Here is a 17,724-nt window from a genome sequence, read left to right as displayed (position 1 = left end):
TACAGCACCGCGTGGGCTATAATGGGATATAAACACCCAGCAATACAGACATTCAATATCAATGTTCCACATTACAGCAAGACCTCGTTAAACCGGACCTGATCGTTTGGAAACCCCTCTGTCTTTATTGTGATGAACGTCTACATGTATAAAAGAGATTACCTAGGAACATTGCATTGATATATTTGCTGGTATGTGTGTGTGTATGTGTATAAAATACACATCTCTCTCTCTCACACACACACACACACACACACACACACACACACACACACACACACACACACACACACACACACACACACAAATCTTGCTGATTGCGGCGTAAAACTAAACTCACTCACTCACTCACTCACTCTCTCTCTCTCTCACACACACACACATATACACATATATACTTTGAAATAGATTGAAAAAAACCCCAAAGAGCCAATTTCACCCCTACATGTTTCGGGTGGGGTGGGGTGCGGTGGGGTGGGGGTGTAGCCTAGTGGGTAAAGCGTTGTGATGTTGCTGGAATATTGCTAAAAGCGGCGTAAAACCAAACTCACTCACTCACTCATTAATTCGGGGAGTTGTGGCAGTTGTGACGTTATGACATCACAACTGTGTAATGGGTGACAAAGTCATAACACGTCAACATATTTGTTGACGTCACAACGTCATAACGTCATAACGTATATATATATATATATCTATCGGTCTGACTGTCTGTGTGTCCGTCTGTGTGTCTGTCTGAGTGACTGACTGTATGTATGTATGCATGTACGTACGTATATCTGTCTGTATATACGTGTCTGTATGTCTGTATTTCTGCCTGCCTGTCTGTATGTGTGTATGCATGTATCCATCCATCCACTCATCCATTCCATTTCTTGTTAACCCCGACATCCCTGGAATCTGTTCGAAACAAATAATGGTAATTTACAATGACGTCAGAAGAGAGATGAAAAGTGACAAACAAATCAAGCGTCATTTCATGGATGCAATACACTAATCTTCCCAGGATTATCATATTTAGGTATTCCCGAACATAACTCAGAGGAATATTTATTCTTTAATAAATTAATTATTTCAAACACATTCTACGAAAGGGACAACATCATAATTCATCTCAAGAGCCTCCAGGCTCATAACTTGGATTAGCCATATTAGGCGGAATCTGTTAACGGTAACGACTGATTGGAAGAAGGATCTGGAATGTACATGTTCTCAACGACAAAGTTCACGTAGCTAATTTCCACAATCGTCTTTTCCGGTTGAGTGTGCGTATGAAAGTGATTCTAGAAATGGAAGCTCCGGTCTTGCCTGAAACGTCACCTGCAACACCGTTGGGGAAACCAGCGTTCGCTTCGAACCACTACTCCATTGATCCTCCGTCCCCGACGGCCACTACACCATCAGATTTATAGTTCGCTGATCCCATCTGAATTTCTTGACAAAAACTGCTAAGGGGAAAAGGGCATTTTTGGACTAAAACGTATCCTATCATTGTCAATCCTGTAAAAGTCAAATGGTCTGATTTGTCACTTAATCGACCACAATCGTCAGTAATTTCAAATGCTGCCTGTCTGCGTTTCGTTGAAGAAGATGTTTTTCTCTCATGAAACCTTTCGTTTTCATGAATTTCTAACTTTGGTTTCCAACCCTAACCCTATTTTACAATGTTTGCGGAAGCAAAAATATGCATAGGTGGATGAAGAAGGATATGTATTAAATTCTCGGAAATTTTATGGATTTATTTTTTCAAACTTCTTGATACCGTTCGTTTAAACAATTCACGCTTCTTTTATTGGGATTTTCGTGCACTTCAATTTGCGTAGAATAATGCGGAATATTTTTTTGTCCTTTGTCAATCACTATGAACTCGTTTGAACTCATCCAGATATTCCACCCAGATGTTTTGTTCCTCGGCTGCCCGAGTGAATATGGTTGTACGCGGGGGACCCGAAATGGGCTTCACACATTGTACCTCTGCGGGGAATCGAACCCGATCTTTGGTGTGTCGTGCGAACGCTGTAGCTACTACGCTATATACATTGTGTGGAATATCGTCACTGGGCCAGATAACACGAGTCTTATATATTTTGTTTAAAAATCGTCACTGGGCCCAGATAACGAGAATCATATGTACAGTGTATGGAATACCGTCACTAGGCCCAGTTAATGAGAATCATATGTACAGTGTATGGAATATCGTTACTGGGCCCAGATAACGAGAATCATATGTACAGTTGGTGGTATACCGTCACTGGGCCGAGTTAACGAGAATCATATGTACAGTGTATGATATACCGTCACTGGGCCGAGTTAACGAGAATCATATGTACAGTGTATGGAATATCGTTACTGGGCCCAGATAACGAGAATCATATGTACAGTTGGTGGTATACCGTCACTGGGCCCAGATAACGAGAATCATATGTACAGTGTATGGAATACTGTCACTGGGCCCAGATAACGAGAATCATATGTACAGTTAACGAGGTGGTATGAAATATCGTCACTGGGCGTCCTAGATAACGAGAATCATATGTACAGTGTATGGAATACCGTCACTGGGCCCAGTTAATGAGAATCATATGTACAGTGTATGGAATATCGTCACTGGGCCCAGTTAACGAGAATCAGTGTATGGAATATGTTACTGGGCCCAGTTGAATCATATGTACAGTGTATGAAATACCGTCACTGGGCCGAGTTAACGAGAATCATATGTACAGTGTATGATATACCGTCACTGGGCCGAGTTAACGAGAATCATATGAACAGTGTATGGAATATCGTTACTGGGCCCAGATAACGAGAATCATATGTACAGTTGGTGGTATACCGTCACTGGGCCCAGATAACGAGAATCATATGTACAGTGTATGGAATACTGTCACTGGGCCCAGATAACGAGAATCATATGTACAGTTGGTGGTATACCGTCACTGGGCCCAGATAATGAGAATCATATGTACAGTGTATGGAATACTGTCACTGGGCCCAGATAACGAGAATCATATGTATAGTGTGTGAAATATCGTAACTGGGCCCTGATAACGAGAATCATATGTATAGTGTGTGAAATATCGTTACTGGGCCCAGATAACGAGAATCATATGTATAGTGTGTGAAATATCGTCACTGGGCCCAGATAACGAGAATCATATGTACAGTGTGTGGAATATCGTCACTGGGCCCAGATAACGAGAATCATATGTACAGTTGGTGGTATACCGTCACTAGGCCCAGATAACGAGAATCATATGTACAGTGTGTGAAATACCGTCACTGGGCCCAGATAACGAGAATCATATGTATAGTGTATGGAATATCGTCACTGGGCCCAGATAACGAGAATCATATGTACAGTTGGTGGTATATCGTCACTGGGCCCAGATAACGAGAATCATATGTACAGTGTATGGAATATCGTCACTGGGCCCAGATAACGAGAATCATATGTACAGTTGGTGGTATACCGTCACTGGGCCCAGATAACGAGAATCATATGTACAGTGTGTGAAATATCGTCACTGGGCCCAGATAACGAGAATCATATGTATAGTGTGTGAAATATCGTCACTGGGCCCTGATAACGAGAATCATATGTATAGTGTGTGAAATATCGTCACTGGGCCCAGATAACGAGAATCATATGTACAGTGTATGGAATATCGTCACTGGGCCCAGATAACGAGAATCATATGTACAGTTGGTGGTATACCGTCACTGGGCCCAGATAACGAGAATCATATGTACAGTGTATGGAATATCGTCACTAGCCCCAGTTAATGAGAATCATATGTGCAGTGTATGAAATATCGTCACTGGGCCCAGTTAACAAGAATCATATGTACAGTGTGTGAAATATCGTCACTAGCCCCAGTTAACGAGAATCATATGTACAGTGTATGAAATATCGTCACTAGGCCCAGTTAACGAGAATCATATGTACAGTGTGTGAAATATCGTCACTGGGCCGAGTTAACGAGAATCATAACGAGAATCATATGTAACGAGAATCATATGTGGAGTTGGTGGTATACCGTCATATTGTCACTGGGCCCAGTGTAACGAGATACCGTCTGGGCCGAGTTAACGAGAATCATATGTACAGTGTATGGAATATCGTCACTGGGCCCAGGTAACGAGAATCATACGTATAGTGTGTGAAATATCGTCACTGGGCCCAGATAACGAGAATCATATGTTAGTGTGTGAAATATCGTTACTGGGCCCAGATAACGAGAATCATATGTACAGTTGTGGTATACCGTCACTGGGCCCAGATTAACGAGAATCATATGAGTACAGTGAAATGTCGTCACTGGGCCTGATATATACCCGTCACTGGGCCCATATAACGAGAATCATATGTACAGTGTATGAAATATCGTCACTGGGCCCAGCACATAACTCCAGCACACAGTGTATAATATGTATAGTGAGAATATGACGTTCGTGTCCCAGTTATATTGTAGGCAGTATGGTGAAATACCGTCACAATGGGCCCAATTAGACGAGATTTAATCCAGCTCTCATGAGACGTACCGTCATGGGAGGCCCAGTTAACAAGAATCATATGTACAGTGTCGATCACTTAATATCGTAGAAACACTGGGCCCAGTTAACGAGAATTTTCATATGTACAGTGTGTGAAATATTGTAATGGCGGTCAGAAGATAACGAGCATCGACTTTGAATATCGTCACTAATCCAGATTAATGAGAATCATTGTGCAGTGTCATGGAATACCGTCACCCATGGTTATCCCTAATATTAACAGGAATCATATGTACAGTGTGTGAAATATCGTCACTAGCCCCAGTTAACGAGAATCATATATGTAGTGTATGCAATATCGTCACTAGGCCCAGTTAACGAGAATCATATGTACAGTGTATGAAATATCGTCAGTAGCCCCAGTTAATGAGAATCATATGAACAGTGTGTGAAATATCGTCACTGGGTCCAGTTAACGAGAATCATATGTACAGTGTGTGAAATATTGTCACCTGGCCCAGATAACGAGAATCATATGTACAGTGTATGGAATATCGTCACTGGGCCCAAGTAACGAGAATCATATGTACAGTGTATACAGTGTATGGAATAGCGTCACTAGGCCCAGTCAACTGGAACCATATGTACAGCGCATGCAATATTGTCTCTGGGAACTTATGAAGCAGATGAGCCGCTTTGATTGCCCTCTTTTATTTCCCATTAATGATTGTAAATCAGAAGGACATTAGCTCAAGGGCCAGATTAGAAATATATCAGATCATCGATATACCTGAAGATTAAGGTGAACGTCTTGCTTTGAATTCCACGTCTGAAATTCCGAAACAAAAAGGAAACAGGTCCACAAGAATACCGCAAGAAATATACCCAATGAATATACACCAGGAATACCGCATTGCACAATACCGCTATTAATGTATACCACATTGTTTCAACAATATCAATACCTAAGCTTACTGAGGCAATTCTCCTGCAGACAAATCTCCAGCACACAGTGTATGAACTGGAGTTTAGTAGCCTCATCAATATGACGTTCGTGTCTTCACGTTCAACTTTACACTTTGAACAGATTGAAGGCAATATCTGAAAGGTACACGACCTCCACAATGACGTCACCAATCACGTGACAGACCCCTGCGAGAGTGATTTACTGATCCAGCTCTGCCACTGCCCTGGGTCGTAGAAGACGTCTTTGACATGGGAAGGTCTGTATCGTGAATAGAACTACATTGATAATAAACTATGACATAGTAATTAGTATCGATCACTTAATGGTCGAAGTAGAAACACGGTCGTTCGTCGTTCAGCCTAGGGAATAACAGGGTGCATTTTGGCGACATGATCAAAAGCATTGGTTCTATAATTTGATGATTATTGCGGTCAGAAGACAAAGCACGATGGTACTTTGAAACGGCATCAATCAAGATGAATCTAATCTAATTTGGAATTCGTTTGTGTGTCACGTACCAGATTGCCCATGGTTATCCTAAAACTAATATTCACAACCATATAGCATATTTTATAGCATGGATCATTCATTAATTTGTCAGATGATTCAAATGTTTTATGAAATAAAATCCGACGTCAGTCTAATAATTTTGAAATTAGTCCTAACTTAATAAGTCATTATGCGTGAGTAAAAAAAACATAGCATGGTACATAATACAGTTAACTTCGGTTATAACGAACACGGTTACAACGAACAGGTGCATGTAACGAACTGTTTTTCGGTCCTGGTTACTTGCTGTTCAGCAAAATCATAGTTGGTATGAGCGTAGGCTGCGTTACTCCCACTTCGACCTGTTGAAAGAAAACCGTGAAGATCCGGGTTAGACTTGATCTTCAGTAACCCATGCTTGTCGTAAGAAGCGACTAACGGGATCAGGTGGTCAGGCTCGCTGACTGGGTTGACACATGTTATCGGTTCCCAATTGCGTAGTTCGGTATTCATGCTGTTGGTTCTGGTCCTTACTCGATTATTTACAGACCGCCGCCACATAACTGGAATATTCCTGAGTGCGGCGTAAAACTAAACTCACTCACTCACTGTTGAAGGAAAGTATTCAATATAGGCAACATAAGATGAAATGTTTAATAGTGACACCCAGTCGGATCGGTGGTTCTCTGGAATGAGTGAGTGTGTGAATGAAACTTGTTTTGCCAGTCAACAATATTCAAGATATAGTTAGGCCACGTGTAAAAGCACAGTCAAGGAAACCAGTGGAGACTGCGTCATGTCGAGTTACGCTCATCCATTTTAACCACCCGATCCTCAATTTAGTTATGGGATCGCTCGAGATATTTTTAACCTTTTCAGTCCCAATATTTCCGTGGAATAGCAACTGGCTAATTAACAGTGGCCTGTCGAAATATACTCATGCCAATAATGGTTGTCACCCCTTCAATTTTTTTAATTGGAGAGGGGGGTGTGGGTGGGGTGTGGTGTGAGGGGTGGGGTGGGGAGGGGGCTGACAACCATTATTGGCATGAGTATACTTTGCAAGGGAATTAGTTTTTTTCCCCAAAAAAGTTATAATTATTATTTTTAATACTATTATGCGATTAAGATGATTCAGTCAACACACATTCAGTAAACACAACATAGGTTTCACAATACATTATTTAGCACTACATACTCAGACGTAACAAAACCTGTTCTATTAGGATAAATTGTGTGCCAAGAGCATCATTGTAGGACTCCGACCGCATCGTGAGGAGATATTAATGAATCGCCGTCAAGTAATGATGACACCTAGTTTTAGCGAAAAAATGAGCGGATCCTGTTCCGCTTGATGCACAAAAACACGTTGATTATGATTTTTCTTCGCTTCATATCATGAATCCTAATTTTTATCAAAGTGTTTCACGTTCCAATTATCAACAACACGCAAACACGGTGAAATACTTCTCTATACGGCACAAAACAATCTCCCTCACTAATTAAAGACGAGTGATAGGTTCACAGATTGGACTGTTCAATAAACCCATTGTGCATATAACAGTCTTTGAAAGCTTGCTTTTCTTGCTAATAATGTCGGATGATCAACTAAGTACCTGTTACTGTTAATCTCGTTCAGGGGGCGGGGTGGCACTGGCGGGTTTGGCGCCGCTGTACACTGAGCAGAGTTGCCTACCTTGGGTACACCAGTAAACTATGATCAAGTGTTCGAATCCCGCTTCATCATGATTTAGTTTGCCAATATATCCCTGTTCTTGGGTTTTACCAATGTGACAAACGGTTGAGATCTGCATCACTTTGGGCTTTCCTCTCACATTGGGATGACAGGCAGTGGTAGATCTGGAAGTTTCAAGGTGTGTTAAATTCACTCACGCACTCACTCTCTCAACCACTCACTCAAACACCTACCCATCCACCTATCCACTCACTCTCACTCACTCGCTCTCACCCACTCACTCTCTCATTCACTCACTCACTCACTCACTCACTCACTCACTCACTCACTCACTCACTCACTCACTCACTCACTCACTCACTCACTCACTCCCTCCCTCCCTCCCTCCCCCTCACTCACTCACTCACACTCACTCACTCACACTCACTCACTCACTCACTCACAGAAATGACCCAAAGGTTATGTAATGTGTTCATAATTTTACTTCTTTGAAATCAAGTTCCAAAGATGGTTATAATCCTTGGCTGATCAGCGCCCATCTCAATGCCCGGCTGGTTTCACTGTAGTGATCAACGTGCACCGTTGGCCTTCCTCCATTTCTTCCAGACATATCGTGATGTAACCATTTACTCCACTCGTTGAGGAATTAAACCTTAGTTTGTCTTCAGTTGTGCCTGGAGGGGGATGTAATTGTATTAAACACCACGTACACTGAGAGCATCTTACTGTATTGTGGTGTGTACTGCACACTGTACAGATGTGTCGTCATGTTGCGTTTGGGACTGGTGTCCACGGCGATGCAAGACAAGTTCACCTTGACAATGATAATTCATGACCATATTCTACTGATATTATGATAACATAGTTTACGTAACTGATACACACATGTATCGTCCCCTTCACTGGTGGTATATACTGAGTCAAAAAGAAACTTCACAAAATGTAATTTGAAAAATAATGAATAATTTTTCTCTGATGATACATCTATGTATCCGAAATGGGATCCCTATCTTTCGACTCTAGAAAAACGTTAGCAAAACCCACTCAAACCCATCCATTCGTCGTGCAAATGACGTTAGTGCCAAATCAGGTTTTGCACGTGCAGTCGATCAGGTGATCTTCGCATCGAAGTTTTCTTCATATGCACGTGTTTGCATTGGCCTCAAGAATTGAAAAAAACACTTTTAAACCACAGTTCTAACGGTACTTGAAATGCCACGATTGTCAAATGTGCAACGTGAACGTGCCGTTGGCATGTTGCAAGCGGGAAGATCAGTTATTGACGTCGCAAGAGCAATGGGATGCAGCCGTCGTACTGTGTATGACTTGCGAGGTCGTCTACAACAAATTGGCACCACTTCTGATCGCCCAAGGTCGGGTCGTCCACGTGTGGCGTCACGAGCAGAAGACCGTCAATCGTCCTACGTCACCTACGTGACAGATTTCTGCCGGCTACACGAACCAGGGCTGAGATGTTTAGAGGTCGACTGTCCTCACAGGCCATTCGAAATCGGTTGCGGGCTGCCAATCTCCATTCTCGACGTCCATATCGTGGGCCAATATTGACGCCGTTTCATCAACGTCAACGTCTGCTGTGGGCACAACGTCACCTCCGATGGACCAAGAGAGACTGGAATCGAGTCGTCTTTAGCGATGAATCAAGGTTTACCCTCAGATTCGCGGACGGCAGGCATAGAGTCTGTAGACGACGTCGTGAACGGTATGCCCAATGTTGTGTACAGGAAGTCGATAGATTCGGGGGCGGAAGTGTGGGAACAACCGTTCCCGACTTCTGGTCATCCGTGGAAACCTCACAGCTGCTGCTTACCGCGACCAGGTGCTCACCCCCTGAACTCGTTCCTTTCATGGCGGCTCATGGCCCAGGTCTACAGTTCCAGCATGATAATGCTCGGCCGCATACCGCGATGTTGACACGAAATTTCCTTCAAAACGCTGGAATCAACGTCATGGACTGGCCATCGAGGTCCCCTGACCGTAATCCAATAGAGCACGTTTGGGATGCACTTGGGAGAAGGCTTCGTGGTCTTAGGAACCAACCTCAGAATTTGCAGGAACTTGGCGCTGCCTTGTAAGAGCAATGGCGCAGAATCCCCAACCACGTGTTCACAAGCATCAGGCAGTCGATGAGGAGATGGTGTTTGGCAGTGGTGAATGCGCGGGGCGGCCATACACGATATTGAACTGAGAAATTTCGCATTTTATTCTTGTGACTTGACATTCTGTATACCCATGTTTTGGAACGGCGGTGTAGCCTAATGCAACTGATTATGGCACTGTCAGTGTATCGAGTACATCACACAGATCTCAGCAATGAAATAATAACAATTTAACCATCTTACCATCTCTTTGTTCTTTATAGTGCCCTGAAGAAAGAATGTGAAGTTTCTTTTGACTCAGTATATACATTTTGGTAGATACATGTATCACGGGTGGATAAACACTGTCATTCCATGTAACGATTGGCACCAGTAGGTACCTTCCCTCAGACATGGGGAATGGGGGATCGGGTATTTATCCCAGGTGGTTGTCTGATCAACCTCTCGTTTGTTCATTCCTAATACAGCTTTGATATAGCTGTCATCTCTGTGACGTAAAACTCAATTATCTCTAAGGCAATTAAGAAATAACGATGCTTAAAAGAAAATAATAATAACTGTAAAACGAAAATGCCCGAAACCAACCCTCCCTCCCCCAACCCCCAAATACCCCAAAACAACTGAAATAACCCAACAAAAAGAAAAATCAAAACATACACAAAAATACCCAAAACGAACAAAAAACCCAAAACGGCAGACATAAATAAAGAGTTTATTTCCTCAAATCAAATTTATGTTTTGAAATGTGTTATACAAAATGTCTTCATGCCTATGTTTTGTTGGAAGGAAGAGTAAAAGGCGACCTTGACATTGTTTGAAATTGAAAGGAGATTAACAGTGATTTTATCAAACTGTATTCGTCTCCTTAAAACAGCAGGCTCTGAACACGAACATTTCTGATTGGGGATGCGAGGCGTTCTGATGAACTGTTTTCTGCAAACTAAACAACTTAACTCAATGGCAATTAGCGCAGATCAACCGTTGACAAATATCTTTTTGATTAGATCAGAGAACATTTCTTTTGTGAAACGTAAAAAAGGTAATATGCTAGTCGGTGCTAATTATTTTTTCGCTGCATCTTGGAATCGATTAGTTAATTGTAGCACCTATAGTGAGTTGTGTTGCTGCGAAGTTCACAATTACGGTGGCAAGTAGTTAAGAATCCATTGAACGAGCTACAATAATTACAACGCTATACATCGTGCGGCGTGGGAAGATACACATATGTCGATTCTCCTTTTGGGAAAATATGATTTAATGCAAAATTATTTTATCGACAAAGTTGTTCAAGCCTTATATATAGGTCAGTAGGCACATGGAAAATCATAGTTACAGGAAATATCTGTAAAATGGAACGAGTGACCTTCAATAATTTCTGTCGCATTTTGTTCATTTCGAATCTCAAAACAACTCAGAATTAAACCAATTCAAAGGTGCCAGTTGTAACTTGAATCGGCAGCAAATATGACTGCCCTTTCTGAAACGACCTCAGAAGCCCTTTTCACTTTTATTAGGAATTTGTTTTTACTCGCCGAAGAGGAAACCAAAGTTGGAAGCGAGTTTATGAGAAGGATATCATTTCATGAAATACGTCAATGATGTGTCGAGCTTTCTAATTACATCTCTTGAAAGGATGTTGGCTCTGCTGTTACTGTTGACAAAGGTTTGCGTTGGTCTGTTTTGTCTAAATGGTATGTAATTTCCAGCATTCAGCATTGGGAGTTAAAAGTCTCCTGTTGAAGTAGTCCGTGATGAGGGGCGGTGGGGTAGCCTAATGGTTAAAGCGTTGGCTCGTCACGCCGAAGACCCGGGTTCGAATCCCCACATGAGTATATGTGTGAAGCCCATTTTCTGGTGTCCCCCGCTGTGATGTTGCTGGAATATTGCTAAAAGCGGCGTAAAACCAAACTCAGTAGTCCGTGATGATGGAACTGCTTTCAACATTCTGATAATTAAGACTGGCGGGCGTGTAGAACTAAGACCGATAAGTACTTTCAAAGGTTTCCGTTGTCTGATACTGAATACTTTTCTTTGCTTGTTACACAGTTGAGCTTGAGTAGGTTTTAGTTTCTTCCTGTCAAGGTGTAGGGTTTGATGGATGGTTTGTAAACATCGTTTCTGCAACTGCGTTCTTCTTCCAGAAACTAACGATCTGTGACGCGTGAGAGAAGTTTCCCTGTCTCTGTTTCCTTGGTAACAGAATGCGCGTTGTGTTGGAATCTTTGTATCTGTGGTACCTATTCAGGAGGTTCTTCTTGAATTAGTTTCACGAAGTAGAACGGATAATATAGGTTTGGACTTGAATGGGGACTATTGTCCTCCGGAAACCGCTTTTGATAAAAGAATGATATTTTGCATAATCATTAAGGCATCTATATGTTGATCCATTTCCAAACCAACAGCTCGAACAAAACTTCTGGTCAAAAGAATGTATACACACTCGTCCCTCGTATGTTTATGGCTCAAAATACAACAAACAAATGACGTCTATTTGATTGTTCCATTTTGGACTATAAGTGAGTAGGAAATAGTTTTCAGCTTGATATAGGTTTGATTGCGTAAATAAGATGATAAATTCCTTCCCATGTCATCTTTGGACCATTTCAACTTAAAAATGCGTTCTTGCCTGACAGTTCAAAGGTTCATAGTCCTGTCCTGAGCATATGCAAGGTACTCCAAATCTAGAAAAGCAGAACCTCCGTTGAGATATTAACAATGTTTCTTTTTTGCTTTAAATAAAGACAAATGAGTATACTTCAAATATCTGAAATACAAATACAGTCCAAACGTGATATTGGGTTGTGAATACTACATGACATGCTTCCACTTATCATTACTAGTCGTACGAGGCGACTAACGGGATCGGCTGGCCAGGCTCGCTGACTTGGTTGACAGATGTCATCATATCCCAATTGCGTTGATCGATGCTCATGCTGTTGACCACTGGATTGTCTGGTCGAGACTCGATTATTTACAGACCGCTGCCATATAGCTGGAATATTGCTGAGTGCGACGTAAAGCTAAACTCACTCACTCACTGTAGGATTAATACATTAGCACGCGTCAGTCATCTGATTAGCAGTTCGTCAATTCATTATGTTTACAACTTTGTATTCCCAGTCCGATATATTAACAACTTAATTGAGCACCCCTGTATTTTCGCAATGATAGGTTTTCAACACCAACAGAACACTTCTCGTGGTGACCACGATGGAAAATATGGAGTTTTTCTGACCTGTATGACTCTTTGACAAACGACAAAAAGATTGGAATCGATGTTGATTTTATTATGACAATTGCTCATTTAAAAAAAAAGAACACACCGATTTTCATGCAAAACCATGTCTGTACAAGTATGTCCCTGGAATTTTTAATGTTGAATTTATTGGTGAATGTGGACTTTCAAACTGTCTTTTTGCGTGTCTTACACGATTCAAGGTCAATACCGAATGTAACCTCCATGTGAATGTATTGACAGCCAGTACTCTCCTCCTCATAACCCCTGTCAGGCTCCTGATACTCAGATGGAATCCTCTACGCCATTCCTAGTGTAAAGCAGCTTCCAGTTGGGCCAGGTTCTGTACAGGATGATCCCTTTGTTGCACACAAGGACCAATCATGTCCCAGATATGCACCAAAGGGTTAAGATCGAGGCTCATTCAATCGTGAGATATGTCAGGAGTGCTTAACTAAGTTCTTTGTGTATATATAGAGTGAAGGGGGTATATTGAACAATCAGTCTTCTTTCCATGTTTGCGTTTCAGCATGTACGACATTTGTTAACATTGCTGACTCTTCTGTACAGAAACACACTTTTGATTTCACTCTCCCTTCAGCTAAAGGGACTTGTGATGTGATTTCAGCAACCTGAACATTTTGGTCCCCTTATATGAATGCTGGGAAAGTCCCGTATATTGATGATGTGTGGAGCCAGGACCTCTCACGGGTCCCTAAGGGATGGACAATATCATTTGTTCAAATAAAAAATAATTTTGCTTCAAACTGATCAAAGGATGCCATGGTGAATTGAGTTATTGGCACAAAACACGTTTGGCTCCTTTCAAAGAAAATTGTATTGATCCTCTTTCCCAAACCCCTCAAATTAAACTGCCGTTCTGTTCTGGACATTCTGGAAGTTAGGTCCTTTTATATCAAATTGTATTGACTGTATTGTCCTCTCATTAAATATGATATATTGACGACAATGGCCCACTTGCACAAAGCGGTCTTGCGCTACGATCATCATGTTAGAATATGGAAGTTACGAACATCGTAGAGCTAAGATCGCTTTGGCCCCATGTCTCACCATTATCTACTTATTTAAATGTCTTACCATTACGTCTCTGTGCTAGACAGTATGTACGACTGGGACAAGTCGTTTAGGAGATAATCCTATTGTGTTTACATTTTGGAAGTGATTATAGTTGGTTGAACGCTGCGAAATGTCATTTCAAAACCGAACGCGTTATCTCCATTCTACCATGACATATGCACCATGAATAAAACGCGTTTTAATTATGCACTCATTACCCTTGCGTAGTGTTTTGACACTACGCGCAGTGATCTGGCTCTCAGAAGTGGTTATCTAAATTTTTTAGTAAGAGCCAATCAAAACCGAACATACTTAAATGTCATGGTAGAATGTATATTAACAATGAGAACGGTTATATCTCTATTAAGTACAAGGCATGATCACGCCCCAACGTTAATACTATATTCTAATGGAGGACAGTTCAAACTCCCTGACCAGCATACGTCTAGGTAATTGTTTTGTTTCAGCAGTCATAGCGTTGTTTCCTTGTAGGTCGTTATTTGTGTAGCTGTTAGTTTCTTTGTTTAACGCCGCACTATTTCAGCAATATTTCAGCTGTATGACAACGGACTGTAAATAATCGAGCCTGGACCAGAGTGAGTAAGTGAGTGAGTTTAGGTTTACGCCGCACTCAGCAATATTCCAGCTATATGGCGGCGGTCTATAAATAATCGAGTCTGGACCAGACAATCCAGTGATCAACAGCATGTGCATCGATCTGCGCAATTGGGAACCGATGACATGTGTCAACCAAGACAGCGAGCCTGACCACCCGATCCCTTTAGTCGCCTCTTACGACAAGCATGGATTACTGAAGGCTCATTCTAACCCGGACCTTCACGGGTAGAGCCCGGACCAGACAATCCAGTGATTAACAACATGAGCGTGTCGATCTTCGAAAACGGGATATGATGACATGTGTCAACCAAGTCCGTGAACCTGACCACACGATCCCGTAAGTCGCCTTTTACGACAAGCATGGGTTGCTGAAGATTAATTTTAACCTGGATCTTCAAGGGGTGTGTTGCTGGTAGAGACACAGGGATGTTATTGTAGATCCGGGTACTAGTCCGGGTTCAGAGGTACCAGTCGTTGGACATGGTTTTGGTGTGGTTTTGGTGTGCTTCCTTAGCACGTGGCAATGTAGAATGAAAGGGAGCAGGTGCTTCAATAGGATGCGTTATTTTGATTCACAAGTATAGTATGCCTATAAATACATCTCTTAATACGTATTTTTTTCAGTCCCAAGCGGCATTGTGGTATCTCAGTGGTCAAAGCGTTGGCTCGTCCAGCCGAAGATCGGGGTTTGATTCCCCATATGGATACAATGCGTGATTTCTGGTGAACCCGCTTGCCATTTATCGTAATATTGCTAAAAGCGGCGCAAAATCGTTTTCACTCACACAATCCTAATAAAAAACGTAGAAATGCCCCAAAAGTAAAAGAAATACCCTCAAACAATTGAAACAAAACAAACCCAGAGCCATACGAACAAGAACGGAGCCATTCAGCTCACAGAAATAGATATTACATTAATTTAATATTAAGTGTGATCTATTCTTAGACTTACAGGATTTTGTTGTAAATGTATGACGTCATCCACTACACGTCACGACATTGTATCATGACGTCATCATGATACAACCGCAATCCAGAATATTCTTGACCGCCATAAAGCTGGAATATTGCTGAGTGCGGCGTAAAACTAAACTCACTCACTCATTCAGCACATTCTTGAAACACATAATACTTACCTACCTTTATGCCTCTTGTGTTGATGTTTCAACCCTTTCGAGGCCATATCAAATGTAGCAATGCACAACAAACAAGTTCTTCATTTCAAAAAAGGGGAAGAAGACACAGACGTAACTGACAATCTTTACTAAAATATACATCAACGCTGACTACAGTAATTACACATTATTACAATTACATCTAGTGTGAGTAACATTGTCCCACATCCTCCTCATCCATCTACACACGGTACTGGCAACAGGCATTTTTCTACAACACATGGATGAAGGAAAGGCAATTATATTTGCTATAAATTCTGCATACAGTTAGCTCAATTGTTTTTCACTTCTTTGTAGCTGAAATGATTGTGAATGCATTGTAGGAATGTCGTCGCTGGGGTAACAGATTTGATTTTGCATATCTATCATTTTCTGTATACTATGGGTTAACATCGTCAGTGGTTATTACTGATGAAACACAGTACTGATGAAACACGTGGGTCTCTTCATCAATACTAAAACACACTATCTCCTCATCAATGATGAAACACCCGTATCTCCTCATTACTGATGAAACACACGACTCTACATCAATGATAAAACACACGAGGCTCCTCATCAATGATGAAATACACATGTCTCTTCATTACTGATGAAACACATGGGTCTCTTCATTATTGATGAAACACTTGGGTCTCCACAGTACTGATGAAACACACTATCTCCTCATCAGTGATGAAACACCCGTATCTCCTCATTACTGATGAAACACACGACTCTACATCAATAATAAAACACACGAGGCTTCTCATCAATGATGAAATACACATGTCTCTTCATTACTGATGAAACACATGGGTCTCTTTAATATTGATGAAACACTTGGGTCTCCACAGTACTGATGAAACACCCTATCTCCTCATCAGTGATGAAACACCCGTATCTCCTCATTACTGATGAAACACACGACTCTACATCAATAATAAAACACACGAGGCTTCTCATCAATGATGAAATACACATGTCTCTTCATTACTGATGAAACACATGGGTCTCTTTAATATTGATGAAACACTTGGGTCTCCACAGTACTGATGAAACACACTATCTCCTCATCAGTGATGAAACACCCGTATCTCCTCATTACTGATGAAACACACAACTCTTCATCAATAATGAAACACACGAGGCTTCTCCCCAATTACAAAACACATGGGTCTCCACAGTACTGATGAAACACACTATCTCCTCATCAGTGATGAAACACCCGTATCTCCTCATTACTGATGAAACACACAACTCTTCATCAATAATGAAACACACGAGGCTTCTCCCCAATTACAAAACACATGAACCCCATCAGTACTGATGAAACACACGTATCTCCTCATTACAGATGAAACACATGGGTCTCTTCAATATTGATGAAACACATGTGTCTCTTCAATATTGATGAAACACATGAACCTGAACTGAGGTGAAACACACGTATCTCCTCACTGATTAAAACATATCAGGCATCCTCTATGTAACTCTTTTAAACGCTAAACATTCTAACAGTATAGGTAATAAAACTCTAACAGGAACATTTGAATGAATAGATTCTGTAAAGGTGTATCACATGGTTTGGAACACACATTGGTATAAACGGGTAACAACAACAACACAACAATATCAGTTGGCGAAGGCTTTCGATATGTCGAACTTCCGTTATCTCGAAACAACAAATACGTTGCCATGACCTGTCTGACCCAGCTGTCGTGTGCTAGACGATATACCCTCGCATGGGAATTGGCACTCATCAACACTTGGCATTAGAGTGTTGGCATTTTCTCGACCATCCCCTGGCCTTAAGGACTACTCTTTATCATTGTTGCCCCCAAGATGTAGATGTCAAGATACCTACTTACCTCGTT

Source organism: Haliotis rubra, unplaced genomic scaffold (assembly GCF_003918875.1).
Source record: "Haliotis rubra isolate DU_JTF1 unplaced genomic scaffold, ASM391887v1 Scf201, whole genome shotgun sequence".
NCBI classification, from domain to species: domain Eukaryota; kingdom Metazoa; phylum Mollusca; class Gastropoda; order Lepetellida; family Haliotidae; genus Haliotis; species Haliotis rubra.
The sequence above is the reverse complement of the archived record's forward strand: the minus strand, read 5'-3'. Positions refer to the sequence as shown.